At 42.6% G+C, this 22,601-nt stretch overlaps 1 protein-coding gene across 11 annotated transcripts in view; it reads right to left on the reverse strand.

The window, feature by feature from the left end:
• The window catches only part of MAP3K13 (mitogen-activated protein kinase kinase kinase 13), a 179,451-nt gene that overhangs the window by 137,157 nt on the left and 19,693 nt on the right, over positions 1 to 22,601 (reverse strand). For 5 of the 11 annotated variants that reach the window (XM_074189579.1, XM_074189563.1, XM_074189567.1 and 2 more), the window contains one exon: positions 8,733 to 20,791. The exons of 4 other annotated variants lie outside the window; for them this stretch is intronic. The gene's annotated coding sequence lies outside the window, so the exon portion shown is untranslated. The remainder of the gene's footprint in view (positions 1 to 8,732; positions 20,792 to 22,601) is intronic. 2 more of the 11 variants (XM_074189565.1, XM_074189564.1) reach the window with 1 other exon arrangement.

The raw sequence follows: 22,601 nt of genomic DNA on the forward strand, positions 1-22,601 counted from the left end.
GGGAAGGGAGGGGAAGTGGTGGTGACAAACATAACCATAAAAACATACAAAATATCTACAGAGCAACAAGAAGCAAGAACCATGCAGAAGGTCTCATTCCATCTCTATTAGATAGTAAAAATTCCTCATCCAGGAGGATTTTAAGCAGAAGGTGGATAGTTGTGCATCAGGCACCTGAGAGGAGAAGGAAAAGGCCAAACCAAGGAACTAACAATGAGGGGAATGGGCTTCAACAGTGACAAAGGTGGGGCTGGAATCCAAGACTCCGTACTCTTAAACTCTTCTGTGAAATATGGTCCACCACTTTGTACAGAAGCATGTGACTAATATTAGTATTTATACAAATTCTTCTCAAATACTGAAAAGGATCATGGGTTTTGCATTTTGTCATTTTGTACACATGTACAATTTGTACATTTTGATTCTAAAAACTAAACAAGGATTAAGGTCAGATCATGCCTGGTTTAATGTGAATGACTGATAGGGGGGTCAGGAACACAATTATCTCTGTGACAGCATCTTGTATGTAAGGATTCTTGTATGATCTTGTCTTATATAGAGTGGAGGAGCCTTCTTCCCTGTTTGCTGCTTTGGGATTATTACTTTTTTTTGTAATCAATAAATAGTAGATGAAGGAAAGCCGTGTTCTCTACACCTCTCACCCAAGCACACCATGGAAAATCATTTGCAAAAGCCTCCTGGTGAGATTCAAAAGCACTCGACTATTAGGGACTATTAGGACCTGTACCATGATGATGGTGGCTGTGTTAAAAGAAGAAAGGGGGCTTAAGTGAGAGATTTTGAGGAGGTACATTCTATAGACCTTGACTGTTGATGGGATGAAAGAGGGGTAGAAGGTAGACAGAGAGAGTGAAGGAGGCATCTAGCTTGTGAAGCTTGGGGATTATAAGGATAGGGGTACTACATAGTAATAGAGATGTTAGGAAGAAGGGAAGTTTCCAGGGGGAAATTAGTTCAGTTTTGGATATGCTGAGTTTAAAATGTCTATGGATCATCCATTTTGAGATGTCCACTAGGTAGCCGGAGATGAAAACTGGTGGTTGGCTGAGAAGTTATACTTAGATAAATCAATCTGAGAATTATCTGCATAAAGATGATAATTGAATCCACAGGAACTGATGAGATCATCAAGTGAAGTGATATAGAAAAACAAGAGGTCTATGGCACATTGAAGACCTGAACGAAGATACAGCAAAGGACAATGGGAAGGAGCAGGCAGACAGGGAGAGGAGAACTAGGAAAGGTGTGTGTGTGTATGTGTGGGGGATCTCAAAAGCCTAGAGAAGGGAGAATCAAAGAGAAGAGAGGGATCAGCAGTGTCAAAGATTGCAGATCAATCATGCAGGAGGAGGTCAGAGAAAATGTCATCAGCTTTGACTGCAGAGATCACTGGTAATTTTGGAGAGGAAGCTTTGCAGGTTCTTTAGAGTGATGAGGTTAGAAGCCAGACTGTAGAGAATAAAGATCATACAAATGTTCCTCTGGATATAGGGGATAAAAGAACTTTTTCAAATGCTTTGCTTTCCCTTGTGAATGAGAAGAGAGATCTTCAGACTATAAAGGGTAAAATAAATGGGCTTAAAAATTAATTAGAGGCAATGACCAATGGAGGAATAGAGAACACCAAACAACCAGAGTGCCAGTCTCCAGGCCTGATGAATCACTACCCAGAGCAATGAAAGAACCTGCAGGTGTGATTTCAGTGAGGGAATGGGGTAAGAGATCTATGAGAAAAATGGAGATATGATAAAAGAGCAGAGATAGGAAAATGCCCCAAATATTAATCTGCAATTAATGAATCAATCAACAAATTATGTTCTAGTGATTGGCCAGCTAGGTGACCATGGACAGAGCACTGGACTTGGAGTCAGGAAGACTCTTCTTAAGTTCCAAGCCAGCATCAGACACTTATTAGCTGTAGGACCCTGAGCAAATCACTTCACCCCATTTGTCTCAGTTTTCTCATCTGTAAAGTGACCTGGAGAAGGAAATGGCAAATCACTCCAGTAGCTGTGCCAAGAAAACCCCAAATAGGGTCACAAAGAGTTGGGCATCACCAAACAACAAGAATGAATGAGTTGGGGCGGCTAGGTGGTGCAGTGGATAGAGACCAGTCTTGGAGTCAGGAGGACCTTGAGTTCAAAAACGATCTCAGATACTTAATAATTACTTACCTGTGTGGCCTTGGGCAAGCCACTTAACCCCATTGCCTTGCAAAAAAAAAAAACTAAAAAAAAAAGAATGAATGAGTTGATCAGGATAGAAGACAAACCCACAAAAATATATTGGATTCCTTATATGTGGAGATAGAAAATAGAATGGGGGGAAAAGACATCATTTGGTGTAAAGATAAAATGCTAAATGCTAAGCATTACTCCTTCTTTTTACAATACTTCATGGATCTATGGAACTATTGGTAGGGAGGGGAAGAGCAGCTATTTGAATTCAGGTCTTCCAACTTTCTAAATTCAGAGTTCTTTCCACTAATCCGCAGTTACTTTTCTGATGTTCATAGTGACCCCAAACCATTCGTAAATGATCTCTGAAACATGATTCCTCATTCTGTAGCCAAACTGGTAATGGAGGAGAAGAAAGACTGATAAAAGGCCATTGTGTCTGGCCAAGAAGAGGTGACTGGTAACTTTGGAGAGGGTAGTTTAGGTGGAATGATGAGGTCAGGAACCACAGTATGAACACTGAGGATGAGTGACAGGTGAGAATGTGGAGGTTCCTATTGTAGAGCCCCAAAGGTAGATGAGATTTAGGAGAGTCATGGCCTGTAGCATGAAAGAACTTTGAGTTCATGGCCACCCTGCATCTAAGAGGAAAACTTGGGAGGAAGGCAACCCCAAGAAAAAATCTAACACCTTAAGGGTAAAACAAAGAAAATCATGAAAACTGGAGACACATTCTTGACTAGAAAAGAGTAGATCTTAAAAAGATGACTCTCTCCCCCTTAATTCATATTAAATAGCATATGGAAATGTTATTGTTGTTTTTAATGAATGCATAGTAAAATGCAGCTGGAAGAAAGATGAGAGGCACGAATAGCCAACAAGATTTTGTATTACCTTTTAAGAAAGGTAGTGATAGTAGTTTCTCTATGTAAGATTTTTTAAAAAATTTCATTTATTTAAAGCATTAGGGTTAAGTGACTTGCCCAAGGTCATGGAGCTAGGTATTTATTAAGTGGCTGAGTCCACATCTGAATTCAGGTCCTCCTGACTCCAGGGTTGGTGCTCTATCCACTGTACTACCCAGCTGCTCCAGTATAAGATTTTAAAATCTATTAAAAATGACAATTGTTCAAACTATATGATACTACTTAACTTTTTTTAATCATTAAACTAAACCAGACATTCCAGAAATGGGCAGCAACTGTTATAGCAACTTATGAATCAATGACAAGTATTCTTACTCTGGAGATACAAACACATAGTTCAAGGAGTCTCTATACTAGGATGATGGTAGTCAAGGAAAAGTTGGGGAACCCAAGGTGGAAGGAATACAAGTTTGGTCATTGGATCATAACGCTCAGCCCTCATTTTACACAATATGAAGAGCTTCAGACCTGGAGGCAGGAAGATCTGAGTTCAGATTCACCCTAAGTGTGGGATCTCTGGGTAAGTCATTTATCTTCTGTTTGCCTCAGTATCCTTACCTATAAAATGGAGATAAGAACAGGGAAGTTTTGAGAATCAAATCAGAAATTAATTGTCAAGGGTTTTGCATGGGGCCAAGAAAAAGCCACGGTGTTATTACATAAAAAGAAGGGAGACTCCAAGAACGAAGTGACTGGGTCAGGATTGGAACTCAGGTTTGCTGATTGAATATTTGGTTCTGCCTTAGCACCAGGCTCTGAACACACTCATTTCCCTAGTGCCCGGCCCTTGATTCCATTCCCAATGGGAGGGCCCCAGGCAAAGAACGCCTCTCCCAACACCAGTTGGCAGCACCTGCTCAACAGCTCACAGATGGAGCCGTGCCAATGAATGGGAAAGGAATTCGACTGATTTTGGGGGGACAAATGGAGATCAGTGTGGAGGAGAACAAATTTGGGCCACCCTTCAAATCAAGCAACTGCAACCAATTCCAAATGTGGCAAAGAAATAGGAAAGAGTATCTATTTTTAAGAGAGCTAGAGGAAAATAGAAAAACCTATTTAGTCCAAGTGTGTGGAGAGAGACGCATAGTGCAATGTTTTTGAACTGGGAGGTCCCAGTGTGGAAATCCTGCTCTCAAGGCAGAACTGTTTCTGAAGAGAAATCTAACCATCCAAGGCTCTTGACCTGGTAATTCCACTTATGCTTGAGGAATCTATGCTAAGAACTACCCACTTAAAAAAAATCAAACCAAACAACCCCCCAAAGCAACAACCCCTAAATTTCCTGAGATTCACAGAGCAGCCCCTTTCATCAATGCCTACATAAACATAAACTGAGAAGAATGCAAAACCAGTTCTTATATAATAATCACCAGATGAAATAGGATGAGGTTGTAAAAAAAAGCCAAAGATCACATCATCACATGGAAAAGTTTTGATGAAATAATTTGAAGGGCAAACAAAAGCAAAAGAGTAGTGATATTCCAGTTCCAAAATCTGCTCCCACTGACTGGAGTTTGGGGCTCACTGATTAGGTAAAGATACAAGTGAGTCATTTAAAAAGTAAAACTAAAACAAAATTTAATCAAACAGTTAGAGGTCTTGGTCCTGTCTTTCTCCATTTATTTTCTTCTTTTGAAAATGAGAAAGAAACCCCCAAGGGATACTGGATACATTTTGCCACATGAACAAAAACAGTAGAAAAGCCCTTTAAGGAGAAAGAAGATGGAGTGAGTGAGTGACTGTTCCACCCCCCTGCCATCATTGGTCGAATGGCGCCCAGCTTCTGTCTGTTTCTTGGCCCTGTCCTGACAAGGAATTTCCTGATAGTGCCACCTGTTTCAGGAGGGAAACATTTACTGGAAAACTGACATTCTATCCTTGGCCTGTCTTTGTCCTCAGTCTGTACAGGGCAGTGTGGGCCTTCTGTTGGCATTTGCCCAGCTGACACCCCACAGGGGGAGGGCACAGCCTAATATCTTGGGGAAGGCCACCCCTAGTCACTTCCCAGCAAACCCCCATACTGTTAGAATTCTGATTATTTTTATGCTTACTTATAGCCCAGCCAGGCCAAGGAGAAGTCTGGCCAACAGACAAAGGCCTCTCTCCTCACAGACTGAACTTTGTTTCCTTCCCAGCAGGTTTAGGGTCAGGTTTCCTGGGATCCTCAAAGATCCTGGCCCAACTCAGCAAAGTGGGCTGGGGGCCCATCCAAGTTAACCCAGGTGTTAGCTGCTTATCGGGGATGTCTCAAAGGTCAAGCTCAATGTGTTTAAAGAGCTTTCTGTGGGAAGAAGTTGGCAGAGAAATAGGAAATGACATAATCCCTGGGTGGGGGGTAGTTTCTATCTGGGAATAGAGAGTGGGGAGAGAAGGGACATCCCTGTAAGGCCAGGGGACTCACCTCCCCCACCTCATTCCCCCCACCCTTTTAAAGCTCTCTGCTTTAAACATTGTGAACCTTGATGGTTTAAAAGCATTGTGAACTTTGATGGCTGGAGGAATGAGGATGTGGTTATTTTTGAAAAAGAAGGGGACTGGATGGACCAGGGAGTACTAAAGAAAAGGATACCCAGGAGGGTGGTGGCTGAATGCTTAGCATGGATAAAATACTTGCTGATTGACCAGTTGACTGAAGTACATGACTCCACCTTGGGAACCCATTTTGTGAATCATAACTGGAAAAGGTCAAAAAAAAAGGGTCATAGGTCTCCCCCCAACCATTGCCCTGTATTCTAGTCTCCCAAATCTCTTAAGGAATAATTGAGAGGGCTTCCTTTCTCTGCCCTGAGAGATTTATGCCAATCCAGAATTTGGGCTTCCAGGGGAAGAAAGATCGGATCCAGGCTGCCCATCCTTACCCATTAAACTGTCTGGCATATGAGCTACTGGCCAACCAGATGATGCCAAAGAGGGAGGAAAGGCCTCACAGAGGCAGTTCTGAAGGGAGCTCCAGACTCCGAGGGGCAGGGAGGATTCTGGAGCCTCCCTTCCCTCCCCTCCCCTTCCTCCCTCAAGGAAAGGCCTTGGAGAGTCAGACAGAGGGTGGTTCTTTGGGCTGTCAGGCTATGGGAGGACTGTCGGTTCATCATTCAACAAGCTTGGGGTTTCCTGCAATGAACTGGGTAGGCAAATAAGGCAAACTAGTCTGTACTCTCAAAGAGCTGCCAGTCTAATGGGTGAGGCCCCATAGAAGTAACTAAGAGTAGAGGCTGCATTAGCCAGGAAAGGAGGGCAGGGGGCCCCAAGGGCAAGGGTATTAAACGTTAAGCAGAGGAATGATTATTTTATACTAGAGGTAAGAGGGAGCCCACAGAGCTTTAGGTGCTGGGAAGTGACTTGTTGGATCAAATGAATCACTATGAGAAATATTGACATTTCTATACCATTGGATTGACCCAGTCAAGGGGTAGGGGAGAGTGGCTACTCTTTTGAGTTGACCACTTTGGCTGGTTCTATCTAGAAATGGGGTCTAAAAGAAATAAGCATTGAGAATTTTGAGGACAAGATAGCTCTACTGCTAGATGATAGGACAATTTATCAGAAAATCCAAAAGAGTCAAAAAATGAGGCAATAAGTTAGTGTTACAAGCTAGCAAGCTATAAGACAAGACCACAGGAATTGTCTGCATTCTCACAGGGAACTGATAGAAAACATAATGATAATATTTGTTCTTCATTCTGGAAGAAGACCATGACATTAGGGAGGCGATGCCATGACAAGCATATGAACTGGATTTGAGTGAGGGGCAGGGACAAGAGGGGTGCTATGCCAAGTCACCAGCCTCCCTTTCTTCTCCAGAGCCTTCTGAGTCCAGTGGCCAGATAAGAATAATTAGGACTGGAGATGGTCTTGGATGAGAAGCAATCAGAATTAAGGGACTTGTCCAAGGTCACACAGCTAGTAAGTTTCTGAGTACAGATTTGACTTCAGGTCTTCCTGACTTCAGAGCCTGCACTCTACCAACAGAAATCAGGAAAAGGTGAAAGATGTCCTCATATCTCCAGGGCTCTTAGGAGATCTCAGCACCTCTCCCCCACAGTCATCACCCTCCTGGATATCCTTTTCTTTAGTACTCCCTGGTCCATCCAGTCACCTTCTTTTTCAAAAATAACCACATCCTGGGGGTGGCTAGGTGGCACAATGAATAGAACACCAGCCCTGGAGTCAGGAGTACCTGAGTTCAAATCTGACCTCCTACATTTAATAATTACTTAGCTGTGTGGCCTTGGGCAAGCCACTTAACCCCATTTGCCTTGCAAAAAAAAAAAAACCCTAAACAACAAAACAAAAATAACCACAACCTCATCCCTCCAGCCATCAAGGTTCATAACCTCAGTGTTAATCTCAGCAGGTAGCCAATAAACCAAGTATGGTCAATTCTCCCTCCTCAGGTCTCTTTCTTTCATCCCTCATATTGTTGTGTTGCCTGGACAACAATAGGTTGCAGGCCAAGCATCACTTGGTATTCCCCTTCAAGATTGATTTTTTTTCAAACTAGGTAAAAGGGGTCATTCTTTGCTTCATTTTTTACTTGCCTTAATCACCACATGGCCAATGTCTCAGTCTTGATCTGAGATCTGGAAAAGCCCTTAGCTTCAAAAGACCAAGGTCTCCCATTGCATTCAGGGCCATCTCCAGTTATCCTAATCCCTATCTGGCCACTAGGCCCAGATGGCTCCAGAGGAGAAAGTGAGGCTGGGGACTTTGGCCTCATTTAAATCCAGTTCCCTGGTAAGTCATGACTTGATGTCATGATCCTCTTGGAGAACACCAAGACCATTGTAATAGCCTCCTAATTGGTTTCCCTGTCATCATCATCATCATCATCATCATCACACAGGCACCAAAGCCTGCCTCTGAAGATGAAGCTTCTTAAGATCCTTTTAGGAAGTAGTCCTGGATCTTAGTAATTTTAGCTCTTAGTAATCTTACCTTAGACTCTCTACAGAATCAGCACCACACACTCTCTCTCTTTCTCTCTCCTTTCCTTTTACACACCATACATTCCAAACAACCTGGTCTACCTGCTGTTTTTCACAAATGACATTCTACTTCCTACCTCCAGGTCTTTGCTCAAGCTGTACCTCAAGCCTAAATACAGTTCCTGAATGTAGGATGTGGGCGTAATTAGTCTTCTCAGGGTGGAAGATTCCCCTTGGAAATCCATTACAAAGGGGGAATGGCCCCCACCAATCACAAAACTGGGAGAGTTCTAATCCCATTCCAAAAATAACAAAGCCAAGATTAGAGGAAATTAGTCCTTAACTGGTTAAGGGTGACCTAGAGATCTTGACCTAAAGCAACTGAGTTTGCACAATTAGGTAATTGAATATTATCCCACACACCTCCTGTGATGACTGGGGTTCATCAGTATATCATGCATCACTGGGGAGGAAATCATATATTAGGGCATGTCATGAGATGGACTGACCTCTTAGATTGTAATTCAAACTCTGAGATCCTATGAAAATCCAAGAGGGAGGGGAAAGAGTTTCTGAAGACTAAATTACCTGATACTCTAATGCTACCTCTTGCCTCATGCTAGGTGAGGTTTTCTCTCACTCCAGCAGATTTTTTTTCCATTTATAGATAACACTTTTCTCACCCTCAAGATTTAGAATTCCTCTCCCCCTTCCAGGCTTGGCCATGATGATGATGATGATGATGATGATGATGATGTTTGTCCTTCATTCTAGAAGAGATAACATTAGGGAGGTGAGGCCTTGACAAGCAAGTGATTGGATTTGAGTGAGAGGGGCTGTGCTAAATCACCAGCCTCACTTTCTCCTCCAGAGCCATATGGGTGCAGTGGTCAGATAAGAGGCAGGACTGAAGACAGCCCTGTGAGGCAATCAGGGTTAAGTGACTTGCCCAGGGTCACACACCAAATGTCTGAGGCTGGATTAGAACTTGTCCTCCTGACTCCAAGGTTTATCCACTCTGCCACTGAGCTGCCCTTCATGACAGGTACCAACATTCTAGCTCCAAAATAATTTTGATTCCCTTTGCATCTGTCTTCAGTTACTTATCTGTGAAACTTTATTCCCCAGATGGGTATAATAAGCTCTTATATTTGTATCTGATACCTGACACAGAATCTGCTACATTAATGACAATTGACTAAAAAAGAAATATTATTTACAACAGCAGCAAAAAGTAAACAGTTGGGCACTAACATATATGAGTCAACTCTCAGGGTCTCCAGTTCCCTACAGTCTGTCCCATCCTCTCAGTCTTGGGGAGCTTCCAGGGGCACTGAGGTCAGTCAGCTTGAGCCTCTGGAGAGCCTTGAACCCAGGTCTTCCCCCTTCTGAGGCCACTTCTCCATCCATTTCCACTAGGCTGTCATCAATGCTTGTGGATGGACCAACCTGTGGACATTATCAATCTACCCAGATAATATGGGTTAGGGGGAGACACTGAATCCAGGTCTTCCTGACTCTCCCTCTATTCATGCAGCTGGACTGCCTCTCATCTGATCCCTTTGTTCCTAGTGTTTAGCTGTGACCAACTCTCCTGGTCCCTATGGGGGGGTTTCTTGGCAAAGACAATGGAAGAGTTGGTATCACCTTTTATACAGTAGGAACTTAAGGACTATTGCCCACATTCTGTTATCACAGCTAATGCTGATTATCCTCCAGCTGTGGGGGATGGGGAGAAGGGAGGGAGTTGGGGGCACAGACCCCCCAGGCAGGAACTGGCATTCAAAATTAAACCAAACTTCCTTTCTTTCCTCCCTTCCATCACCCCTCCTACTAAAGGAGCCACCATGTCCAGTCATTGATATTGCAATCTCAGCATCCCCTCTCCCCTCTTTCCCCTGCACCCCAAGTGTGATCAGTCACCAATCATCTGTCCTTGCATCGGATTCCTTTCTTTCCCACCCATGGCCACTATCTGGGGTCCTCCTCTCCTCTTCCCTGGACCACAGTAGGAGCTTCTCCAGTGAAAAAGAAGAGCCCTTCATAGACTCAGGAGGGAACTAAGTATCAGAGAGAACAACTTCCTTTTCCTGGGTGATGGGGTGCAACTGTAATACTTTATAAAGTCTTTCTTTTCCCTCCCTCTTACTATGGGTCAAGAGAAGGAAGGCTTCACCAGTCTCTCACTGTTTCAGGACATGGGTGGAACAAAAGTCTGCCAACAAGGGAAACTTCTTTGATTTGCTAAGAATGAGGCTGGGATGCAGTAAAATGGTCTCAGTTTCAGGGAGCCTAGATGGACAAACCCCAAACTCCTTGGGGAGTTTTCTGAGGACAAGGGGTGTCATTCTTGAGAAAACGGATGGGCATGGTAAAAATTGGAGGAAGAGGGCAAGGAAAAGTGCAGATGAGTCTTAGGATCTAAAAAGGCAGTTAATTAGGGATTTAGCAACCCTCTCTCTGAAACCAGGGAGGTCAGAAGGCTCAGGGATCAAGAGCAAGCTTGGGTCTAAGGGGACTATTTATGATTTGGTTTTGTTTAACACTTCTGATTTCATTGGCTTAGATAGAAACTGAATCACTAAACATATTGACGTTATCTTTGTTCTGTGGTATTCTTTTTATTTTGTTAATTATTTTCCAATTACATTTAAATCTGGTTGGGCTTAGTAGGGTCCTAGCATTTGACACATAGGTGTAGAGTGGGGCTGGGGGACTCCTTTTACCTCAGGACCAAGCCCAGCTCAGCCACTTTCCTTCTAGAAGAGCCTGGGGCTTGAAAGTTTAAATAACCAGCCCAGAGTCACAAAGCCTTGATGTCCTGGAGGAAGGATTTGAACTTCCAGACTCCCAGGTCAGCTCTCTATCCTGACTTGGAGTACTGACATTTTCAAAGTTACAGGATCATAGATAGAGGTTAAGTCACTTGTCCAAGTTCACACAGGTAGGAAGTCCAGAGCCTCTGATTCCAAGGCTGGTGAACATCCCCCCTGAGTAGGGGCCAAGGGCCCTGGGGGCGTTTCTGAGGAAGGACAAGCTGCTAACTTTCATACCCTCCATCTGAAAGACAAGTTTTTTTTTGGGGGGGTGGCCTCTGGGTCTGCCACTATAAAGCCATGACTGGGAAAGATTTCTCCTCTCTGGTCTCAGATCCTAGGCTACAAAATAAGAAGCCTCACCAGACAACCTGCTGGGTGACTTCCAACCAGATAATCTTCTAATCCCTCCTGTTTTAATATCTTATGAGGTCTGTGCCAGGATCTATTATTTTCATTCCCACTTTTATTTAATTTTACATGTTGAAACAGTCTATCAGTGAACAAGTGTACTATGTGTTAAAGTGCTGAGCCACTGGGGAGATACTTGGGATATAAGAACAAATGAAAAAAGCCTAGAGGCAGCTACATGATGAGTGAGTGGGGAGGGCACTTGTCTTAGGTGTTACCCTAGAGGGCAGAGCACCAGTCTCAGACAGTTAGCTATGTGACCCTGGACAAGTCCCTTAACTCCAATTGCCTCCCACCAAAAGAAAAAAGCCTGCCTTCAAGGAGGCTGCCCTTCTGTGGGATTGCTATTTGTCATTAGTTTGTTCTTCATTCTCAAAGAAGACCATGACATCAGGGAAATGATGCCATGACAAGCATATGAACTGGGGGGGTGGGGTGGGTTTCAAAGTCACCAGCCTCACTCTCTTCTTTAGAATCATCAGGGTCTGGTGGTCAGATATGGTCACTTCTATAATGACTGGAGAAGATCTAAAGAGACTAGATGGATGTCAGCCTGAGAAAGCACAGCAGTGGCAACTGGAAGAATTGGAAAAGGTCTCCTGCAATGGGTGGCCTTGGGAGCTGAGTCTGGAAGGAAACTGAGAATCCTAAGAAAGGAAGTCTGGAAGTAGAGCATTCCAGCATGGGGAAGAGCCAGGACTAAGGCCCAAGGAAGGAGGAGGCTGTTTTGTGTTTAAGGAGCAACCACCTAGGTGTGGAGAAGAATGTCTTAAGAGTGGAGAGAGACTGACTTGGGAACAAGGAAATATAGATCCTGAAGTTGGGGGTGGGGACTGTGGTAACAGGATCAGCCCTGAGCTTTAGGAAGACTCCTCAGGTGACTTGGAGAGAATAGTCTAGAGGGTGGTTAGTTAATGGAAGAGAAGTGAAATACAGGAGAAAGAGACACACTGGTCTTACAAATAAGATTTTGCAACTGAAAGGACACATGGAATAAGCTACAATCTTAGATGTGCTGCTGGGGGAAGCTCAGAAATCCTGTGATCCAACATTTTACATGTGGAGTAGTTGAAGCCCAGAGAAGCTGGACTTGCCCAAGGTCATGCACCTTAGTAGTAGGATCTGAAGGCAAGACCTCTGACTCCAAACCCATTATTCTCACAGTATGCAGGGCCTCTTTGGTCCTATCATAAACTATGTTTTTCCTTTTTCAGTTCTTAGTACATTTGAGACCTTACTGGGCCATGAGCAGAAAATAATTTCCCTTCTTCTTCTCAATCACATTCCAAAAGTTTACACTCACTTTCCCTCTCTCTCACTCACACACATACAGTCTCTATAGAAAACACTGGAAAGACACCAGAGTCCCCCACTTTCCTTTAGGCCTCAGCTCAAACATTATCCAAGGTCTCTCTTGATGTCCAGTTGATAATTCCTCCTCCCCACTTCCCAAAGAACTAGTTTGACTTAGCTGTGGTTTCCCCACAGAATAAGCTCCTGGAAGGATAAGGCTGTTTTGTTTTTGTCTTTGTCAAAGGAGTATACAGTAGGTGTTTAATAAATGCTTGTTAAAATGAACTTGGAGAACCCGAACATCTCATTCAACAGTGTGTCTTCAAGATGTAATTTACACATTGCCAAGAGAAGACAGATCATTTTATTTAAATTGAAGGGCTGTACTAAGATAAAAATAGTTTAGTTTAAGAGACTGATTAAAAGTTTGTAAAGTACCCTGACAGTAACATGGGGGTGATGATCAACCTTAATGGACTTGCTCATTCCATCAGTATCACAACCAGGCACAATTTTGGGGTATCTGCGATGGAAGACACCATCTGTATCCAGAGAAATAGTTGTGGAGCTTGAACACAGACCAAAGACTATTACCTTCAATTATAAAAACAAAACATTATCTTATTATGTAATTTTGCTATCTCTTATATATTTTTTTTCCTTAAGGACATGATTTCTCTCTCATCACACTCAACTTAGATCAATGGAAAAACATGGAAACAATGTAGACTGGCAAATTGCCTTCTGTGAGGGTGGGGGGAGGGAAGCAAGATTTGGGGGAAAATTGTAAAACTCAAAATAAACAAAATCTTTCTTAAAAAAAATTGACTTTCAAAAAAGTGCATTTTAGGGGTCTAATAGTAGCTTTCTCTAGGTCAGAGGGAGGGAGTGAAGGGCAAAAAATAAAATGAAAAGTGCCCAGAAAAGAACAAAGGAAAACTTTGAAGGAAGCATTGAAAAACAGGGCAGTTTTGAAATTATGCTAACTTTTCAAAAAAAAGTAAACAGTATGATATGAAAATTAAAAAAAAATTTGTAAAGGAAACCCTGATCTCTAGGGCTAGAATTTAACAAAGCCCCCCAAAACACCTTCCTCCAAGCTGAGATCCTTGTACTTTAACTTGGCTTCTTCCTTCAGTCTGAGTTGATTTACTAATATTGAAATTCAAATGAAATCTCATGGGATCATAAATGCTTATTATGCTAAGTAGTTTGAGAGATTTTTTTTAAAAAAAGGTCTCACTTATTACAGATGAGTTTTCATTTAATTAATTTTCATTTAGACAGCAAAACAGCAAAACAAACATCCTTCATCAAGTGAACATTCCTACTTTAGTAAGAGGAAAAAAAAGATAGCAAAGGAATTTTAGTAGACTGCCCTCTCAAAAGAAGCCGGCACTGAACTGCATGGTAGCCCCAGGAGCCCAAGAATCTTAGGCTGAGAAATAAACAGAGCAGGAGAGAACAGTACCCTGTTCTACTTTGCTCTGGTTGGACCTCGGATGTGTGGACTTCTGGCTCTGCCCAGGGGGTTAGACTGAATGATGAGGGGCCTCTAAGGCCTGTCATACATAGGAGGAGGAAATGACTTACGGAAGACAGGATGATCATTGAAATATTTTTAGGTTTGCTGTGCCTAGACTCAAAAGGCAGAACTGGAACCAGTGGCTGGAAGTCACTGAAAGGCAGATTTTACTGGGATCTGATGATGATGTTTGTTCTCCAAGAAGACCTCATCAGGGAGGTGATGCCATGACAAGTAATGAATTAGATCTTACTGAGGGGAAGGCTGTGTTAAGACTCCAAAGGCTTTCCACAACCATGAACATTCTATTTTGCCAGCATATAGAATATGAACATGTCAAGTGAACAAGTCTTTATTAAGCAATTACCAGTTACCTGGCACTCAGTAAAGGCAGGAGTCACAAAGAATGAAAAACACAAATAAAAACAAAGACCCCACCCTCAAGGTCCTTATTTTGGTTTGTTTATTAAATATTTATTGAATGACTAACAACCAACAAACATTAAGATCTACCATAAGAAAGAATTTATATTTTACTAATGGAGACAAAGACATAAAGGGACATAAGCAAAATAGATCCAAAGGGTGCCTAGAAAGATGGTGTGCATTTGAGGGGGGAATCATTCAGAGGTATGGGGGAGACACAGGACAAGGCAAAGTACATACATTTTCCAGAATGCCACTCCAGCTACATCTGTCAATAAGAAGCTCTAGGTTCCTCCAAAATACCAATGAGAAGAGGAGCCTTGGAGGATGGAGAAGAATTTAAATCAATGCTCAAGGGGCAGCTAGGTGGCATAGTGGATAGAGTACTGGTCTTGGGGTCAGGAGGGGCTAAATTCAAATACGGCCTCAGACACGTCATAATTGCCTAGCTGTGTGACCTTGGACAATCCACTTAACCCCATTGTCGTAAATAAATTAAAAAAAAAATCAATGCTTAACTCTGTAAATCATGATTTCTAAAGGTCCACATATACAGTTAATCAGTGATGAAATGAGGAAGTTGTTGGAGGAAGGATTCCTTCTGCCTCCCCAATCTCATTCTGTGATTTCCATGCTCTCTCAAAAAGCACAGCATAATAAAACAAAAAATTGAAGTAATGCTTACATGACGTGTCAATGCTTTCATACATTTTACATAATAGGCTCTATTGATTATTGATTGATTGACCTGCAGGCTCTACAATGTTTACATGGTCATATGTGTCTGTTCTCTGTGTGTTGGGAGCTCCCCTATGCAGTTTGCAATTGAAAGAGAAAGGACTGTGATGGTTTAATCTGATAAAAGCAGAGCCAGGGAACTCATTATCGGCTTTTTTGGTCATGAATTTGAGTTAAAAATTCCACTTAGTACTCTGCATGGGGCTCAGCCTGCATTCTGTCCAGGAGGTGGGAGGCCATGCTTACAGATGGTGCATTCTGGACAGTGGGATGATTCTGCAGTAACCAGTCACATTAAGGAAGATACTTTCATCCTCAATCCTTCTAAAAAAGAAAAATGAAATGAAACCTTCACTCCTCATAGGGAATCTACAGAAGAGCAAATGGGTTAATGTTTATCTTCTGGCATTTTTTTTCTTTTCAAAGAAGTTGAGGGAGTGACCTCACTGGAATTCCCCCATTAGATAGCCAGTATCTATCAGGGAGTTTCAACCAGGGGGGTGGTTTTCACATGATACCATTAAAGGCATGGTAATGCCAGATGGTGTCTAGTGATGTACCTGGACCTTGAACTTTATACTGAACACCCCCCCAAGTCATTGGAGAAAAAGACCTATACCTCTAAGCCTTTAACCAATATTGACCTACAGCCAATTATGCAGACTTTATATCTTCACCGAAACTTGTTTAAAGATATCAGATTAAAAAATCCTTCCCCAAACTCTTTTAATGTTTGAAAAAAAATGTGTGAAGGGAAAGTTGGTTTCACAACTGTTAAACTAAACAATTGTTCAGGATTTCTCTTGATAAGTTTCATAAACAGGAAGTCTGGTTTTATGGTATGAAAAAACAACAACTTTAAGCAACAAATTTGAAAGATAATTTGTCCTTTCTCGGCCACAAAGCCAAAGAGTCATATGAAGGCCAAGTGAAGAAGTGAGACTTTGAGTGACTACCTGGTCTAGAACAAGGATCTCTGCAAGGAGGGGGGGGGGGGGGAGAGAGAGAGAGAGAGAGAGACAGAGACAGAGAGTGAGTGTGTGCCATCTAGGCTAGGAAGGGACAGACAGTGAGTGGACCTCGGAATGTGGCATCTCATCCTGCACATTCCTTCCTTCATTCAACAAAAATGTATTCAGTACTCGCCACCACTTTCTTCTCAAACAGGGCATGCACTCTGAGTTCTCTTGCAGCTCTAATTCCTAGATTCTGTTTTTGGGGTCCGGAACACGCTATTCCTTACACCCAAAGCTCCAGCCTTCTTTATGGTGCCTGGGCCCAGACTGTCCCCCAGACCTGGAAGGCTTGTCTTCTTCACTTCTGAGTCAGAATGGTGGCTTCCTTCTAGGCTTGGCTCAAATGCCAGTCTGCAGAAAGCCCTTCCTAGAACTCCACTGCTGGTGCTAATTCCAGATAGGAGATACTATTTACACAGTATAGAGCTAATATGTACCTATTTACCTTATCTTCTTCTTTAGAATTTAAGCTTCTTGAGGGCAAGGACTGTCATTTTTCTTTCAATTCCAGGTGCTTAGGGTAGTGTTGGAATGCTTGGAATGCTTAAAGGTAAGATGATTAAATTCTAGAAGGAAATAAAGACCTTGCTATCCCCTCAAGCTATCCTAAATCTTTCCTCTCTTCACAAACACATAGAAAACAATCTGCACTAGTGGCTCTCACTTCCTCTCTAGCTGGATTCGGATCCCACTCCCCAGGGGAGTCTAGAAGACTAAGAACAGGACCACTCCCAGGTTGGCTTAAGTATAAACTAAAGTTAGAGGTCCTGGGAGTTAAAAGAGATGAGTAACAATGACACCAGGGAGTTGGAAGAAGTTGGGCTAAGGGTTAAGCACATGGTGAATTAGGCACTGAACTTGGGGAGTGTGACTTGGGTCCACAAAGATCTGTAAAAGGAGGGAAGTGGAGGCTGAATGAGGCAATGAGGCTGACAGAAGGAAGGGTCCGAAAATGGCATCAGGGAACAAGTCAATCAGCTGCTCCTAGTCCTGTGTCTTGGGGGGGGGGGGGGATACAAAAGGGGGTACAACCCGTTCCAAGAGGAGACCAGGAGATGTGTGCTGTGCTGCCAAGAGAGCCCTTTTTTAGTGAACACCAGAAGACAGAAGGAATGTCAGAGATTTAAGACAAAAAAAAAGTTTTTTAACAAAGGAGAAGAGTTTCAGAGAGTGGTAGGAAGGGAATACAGGTGATCTTGGGAGAGATGGGATGGAGTTTAGAAGTCAAGAGATTATGATCAGCACAGACCTTCACAGGTTGGTCTTACGTGTCTCCCCAGTTTCCCCAATTTCCACCCTAAGTAAAGGCTCACACTGTTTGAAAAATGGTGATTATAATAGTAATAGTAATAAATGTATTACTAACCTTAGATGGTTGTTGTGAGGAAAGGAATTGAGATATAAAGAGCATATTATAGAGTATGAACTATTATTACTATAAAGGTACTTGGACATTTAGTCTTTTTTTTTTTTAAGGTTTTTGCAAGGCAAATGGGGTTAAGTGGCTTGCCCAAGGCCACACTGCTAGGTCATTATTAAGTGTCTGAGACTGGATTTGAACCCAGGTACTCTTGACTCCAAGGCCAGTGCTTTATCCACTATGCCACCTAGATGCCCCAATGGCTTTCTTTTTTCTTCTAGATCCTATCAATGACCTGTGGTTGATGGAGTTTTGGATGGGAAAGTAGGGAAAAGTTGTGTTTGAATGATAACTCAAATTCCTCATTTGTAAAATTGGACTTGACACAGAAGATTCTAGATTGAAATCCATAAATGTATTGGCCTGCCCTATTTTCTCCTTAGATAGTGACAGTGACTAGGGCATATTATTTTCTTACATGCTTCACTCCATTTCCTATACTTGATCTTTCAAGGGGGAAAATAAATCAGAGCAGAGAGGTGACAGAAAAAACAGGGGGTGTCAAATAGGAAGTTTTCCCAACCAAATGGGAAAAAACTGTATCTTAATAATGATGACTGAAAAGTTGATAAGATGTCCACGTATAAAACCTTTCAAAATGATTTCTAAACATTATGCAACAAATCATTATCATTCCTGCAAAGGGGAGGCCAAACAATACTGGATGGCTCTCCAGGATGAGGAGAAGCAGACTAAATCTCAGGGAGGAACTCTCATTTTGCACAAGGATAAGGAAGAAAGGATGTCAGGACTTGTTTACTGGATGCCTTTTCTCTGGTTGATTTTTAAATTGTTATTAAATATAACTTGCATTTAACAGAATTAGGAAAAAGATGTAAAATGAGAACAATAATACTGCAGAGGATTAAATAAAGTATTAGCAAAATATCACATAATTAAAAGGAAGTCAAAAGATAATGAGTATTAACTTCAGTATATGACTGGTCATCTTTTAAAAGAAAGAAACATAATCAGGCTAAGTCATGACAAGGGGAGGCCCTGGGCTCAGAGTCAGAGGACCTGCCAGGGAGCCCACACTAACCAGATGGTCTTTGGGGCCCTCTCAACTCTAAAGCCTAAGACCTTAGGATTGATGTCAAAAAGAAAAAAAAAAGTAGAAACAAAAGGATTGTGCATCTATGTGGGCAAGGCATTATGGACCAGGTGCTCAACCCAAAATCTGTTAGGTCTGAAGATAGGGGCACTTGGGAACTGTGATATTAAAAGCAAATACTAGGCAACATAGTATGCTCATTCGGTACCAGGCCCTGTGGTATGTGCTTTACATAGTTATCTCTTTACATCCTCACAATTTGGGAGGAAGGTGCTCTCTCACTAGCTGTTTTTTTTTTTTAGGTTTTTGCAAGGCAAAAATGGGGTTAAGTGGCTTGCTCAAGGCCACACCGCTAGGTAATTATTAAGTGTCTGAGACTGGATTTGAACCCAGGTACTCCTGACTCCAGGGCCAGTGTACTAGCTCTGTTTTCAATAGAATTTAAGTGACTTGGCTAGATTTGACCTGCAGTCTTCCTGACTCTGGCAGAGATGGAGAGATCCTGGTGGCCAAGTCTAGCCTGGTCTCCTTGGCAGACAAGACTCTGGTGTCCACCTAGAGCATAACTGGCATTGGAAGAACAAGCAAGGATGGTGGTGGGGGGCCCTCCACTGAGGCATTGCCAATCCTGAAGTGGCCTAGTGGCCTTGTTTGGGCTTTCCTGTCTGGAGAAAAAGGAGGGGGAGTGGCCCCGGGCCCTCCTCCAGAGGCCAGTCAGACTGCCCTACATTCTCTCCCTTGGCATCCCAACAAGTCAGCTTCTCCACAGTAGACAAGGTTTGGAGAATTGAATTGAACTGAATGATTTATTAATCAATAACCACTTACTAAGGTACCTACCATATACCAGGCCCTGGGGCTACAGAGACAAAGGGAGGCATGTCCTGCTCACAGAGAGCTTACAATCATGCTCAGGGGAACTGCCCACACAGGTACAGGGAGACACATAAAGAGACACCAGAGTGTGGCACACAAAGCAGATGGGCCCCAAACCTATCTCCAGAGCTGGATGGCCCCCAGCACCACCAATGCAGCACACTTAACCCAGACTGGACCAGATCATTCTTTACAGGGTTGGAGGTCAGGGGCCAGAAAGGATCTAAGAGACCATTTGGTTTAATTCCCTATTACAGAAGAGTTAAGTTCAGCCCTGAGGGAGCGGCCACGTCCAAGGTCCATGAATAGGAAGCATCAGAGGCAGTAGAGAGTGAGGCCCCTATTCACCAGGCTTCCCACCACTCATCTGGGCTCCTGTCCCATCTCCCACCACTCATTTGGGCTCCTACCCCACCTCCCACCACTCATTTGGGCTCCTACCCCACCTCCCACCACTCACCTGGGCTCCTATCCCACCTCCCACCACTCACCTAGGCTCCCACCCCTTCACTCACTTGGCCTCATTTCACCTCCCCCTATTCCCTTGGCTTCCTATTTTCACCTTCTGTGTATTTGTTGGGAGCCTTTCACCGCCATGTTGGCAGTGCTAGACAGCTATCTCCTAGAGAACAGGAACTTTTTCCTCTAGATATTATTTTATTCCAAACTTTGAACGGTGCCCATTTAAATTCTATTAAGCCACATACAACTTTGGGTTCCCAGGGGATGCCCCAATCATGTTCTTTTCATTCCCTAAAGAGTCTGTAGCCTTATTTTTACTTTCCTTTTCTTTTCTGACTCTTCCTTAAAAGAAATGAGACCTAATAATCACCCTTTTCCTAAAGATACTTTTAAGTGTAAAGAGACCAATTATCATTGAAATGCTAAAAAGCTGAATTGTTTTCATACCATCTCTTGAAATCTCCATTTTTCACTATGTCATAATAAGTATTCCACAGTTCCACAAATTTTTCACGTTTTAGACTTCTAATTTTCCTGTGCACTCTTCCTTCCAGGGTGATTAAAAATCGAGTTTGTTAAACCATTCTCTATCCCTTGCTTCCAGTGTGCTGCAATCATACATTTTGAGGGCGCTGTCATCTTTATGATAATCACTGTTTGTTTTCTTTCTTGGAATTTCTGAAGGTTTTATTCTCAGAAGAGCCACTTTGGGAAAAAAGGGAATACGGATTTTTGTTATTTTCATGATTTATAGCTATTCCTTTTCTAGATTAGATGACTTGTTTTCTAAATCCCCAGTAAGAAAATGTACCTTTTGGACAATTCTAGCTCAACAGACCCAAACCTGACATGTCCAGTTCTGCCCTGTCTTCACTGCCAACAGTGCCCACCCTTCTTCTCCCTACCAATCAGAATTCTGATTAATCTTTGAGAATGGACTCAGATATCATCTCTGTCATGAAGACTTCCATGCCCCCTGGAGCTGATGAGTTTACCATCTGCCTGCAGCACTTTGCTGGAATCTCCCATTTGCTCCCAAGATCCCCTTCCTTTGTATTGTACTTTATGAGGATGAAATTACAATACCAAGTACTTCCATGCTGCAAAAAAAAAAAATAGCCTCTTGAGGGCAGGGGTCATTTCTTTTTTATTTTGTATCCACAGAACTTACCATAAGGCCTTGGAAGTTTTTGATTTTTTTTTAAGCAGATGAACAAGGTCCTGCTATTTCCTAGCTCTAGTACCACTGTACTTATAGCACAAAATAAAATTATTAATTTCTTGGTATCCATCAAATAATAGAAATTGATATCACTGCTAACATATTTTTTATGAACTTTTGCTTTCATTCATTAGCAAAGCTATATCCATTTTTTCCTCATTTTTAAAATATGGGTTTCTCTTTTAGATTCCTTTGATTCATTAGAGCTGGAAGAGACTTTAGAAACCTTCTGGTCCAACCCCCTCATTTTACAGATGAGGAAACTGATCCCCAGGGAAGGGCTCATGTTTGAGTCTTTCCCTCTTTCCCTTGCTCAAGTCAAAGACCTCTAGTCCTGGGCCTCAGATGGGCACAAACACCCACAATTTAGAATGTGAATAACTGCAAGGGCGAAGCCTCTGAAGAAAGTGCTAGTGCTTTGGTTTGGCAATAAAGGAAAAGCCAGGTTTCCAGAAGTGCAAAGAGCCATCTCACAGAAAAGGGGTCAGGGGGAGAGAGTCTCAGCAACAGAAGGATCCAGCAAGGCTAGGATCTAAGAAGGTGGTGGTGGGGGAAACTTAAGGCTGGGCTTCTCTACAAAAATGGTATCATTTAAGCCAGAGGCATCAATCTCAAATAAAAAGCATCCCTGCAGGCCATATAGACTCAGAAAACCACAAATGAAACTTTCTCTGAGGTACCTTGTTTTTCTTTCTTTTGTTAAACATTTCCTAATTACATTTAAACTGATTCATCCCTTGGGAGTTTTGTGGCCTGGGGGCCACAAGTGGGATACCTCCAGGTTCAACTATAGGTAGCTACAGCCAGCTTTTCAGCAGAGAATAAAGGAAGAATTAGAAAGAGAAATTTGGTGTTAAGTGGTAGTTCAGGTTGTTTGGGAAAGGGAGAGGTTAGAACTGGAGAGCCTAACCATTTTCATGTGATGGACCCTTTGGAAAACTGCAGAGCCCTGCTCAGAATCTTTTGAAATACATAGACTAAAATGACTGAGGAAGAAACCATAGACAAGAAAGAAAAGAAGATCAATGACAGAATCTGGGGAGAATGCACATGGTTAAAATGAAGGATGAGGAGAGAGAAGTCAAAGTTCCAGAAGATTGCAATGGTAGCTAAAGGAGGAAAAATGATCTGGAAAAAGACCTGGGGGTAGTGACCTTGACCCAGTTACAGGGCTGAGGGATGGACACAGTGGTCTGAGGAGTGAGTGACCCAATAAAAAGAAAAAGGCCAAAAGTACATCAGAGAGTGGGAAAGAGCAATGAAATGAGGCGGGGATAAAAACAAACATGCAAG

Source organism: Macrotis lagotis, chromosome 5 (genome assembly GCF_037893015.1).
Source record: "Macrotis lagotis isolate mMagLag1 chromosome 5, bilby.v1.9.chrom.fasta, whole genome shotgun sequence".
NCBI classification, from domain to species: Eukaryota; Metazoa; Chordata; class Mammalia; order Peramelemorphia; family Peramelidae; genus Macrotis; species Macrotis lagotis.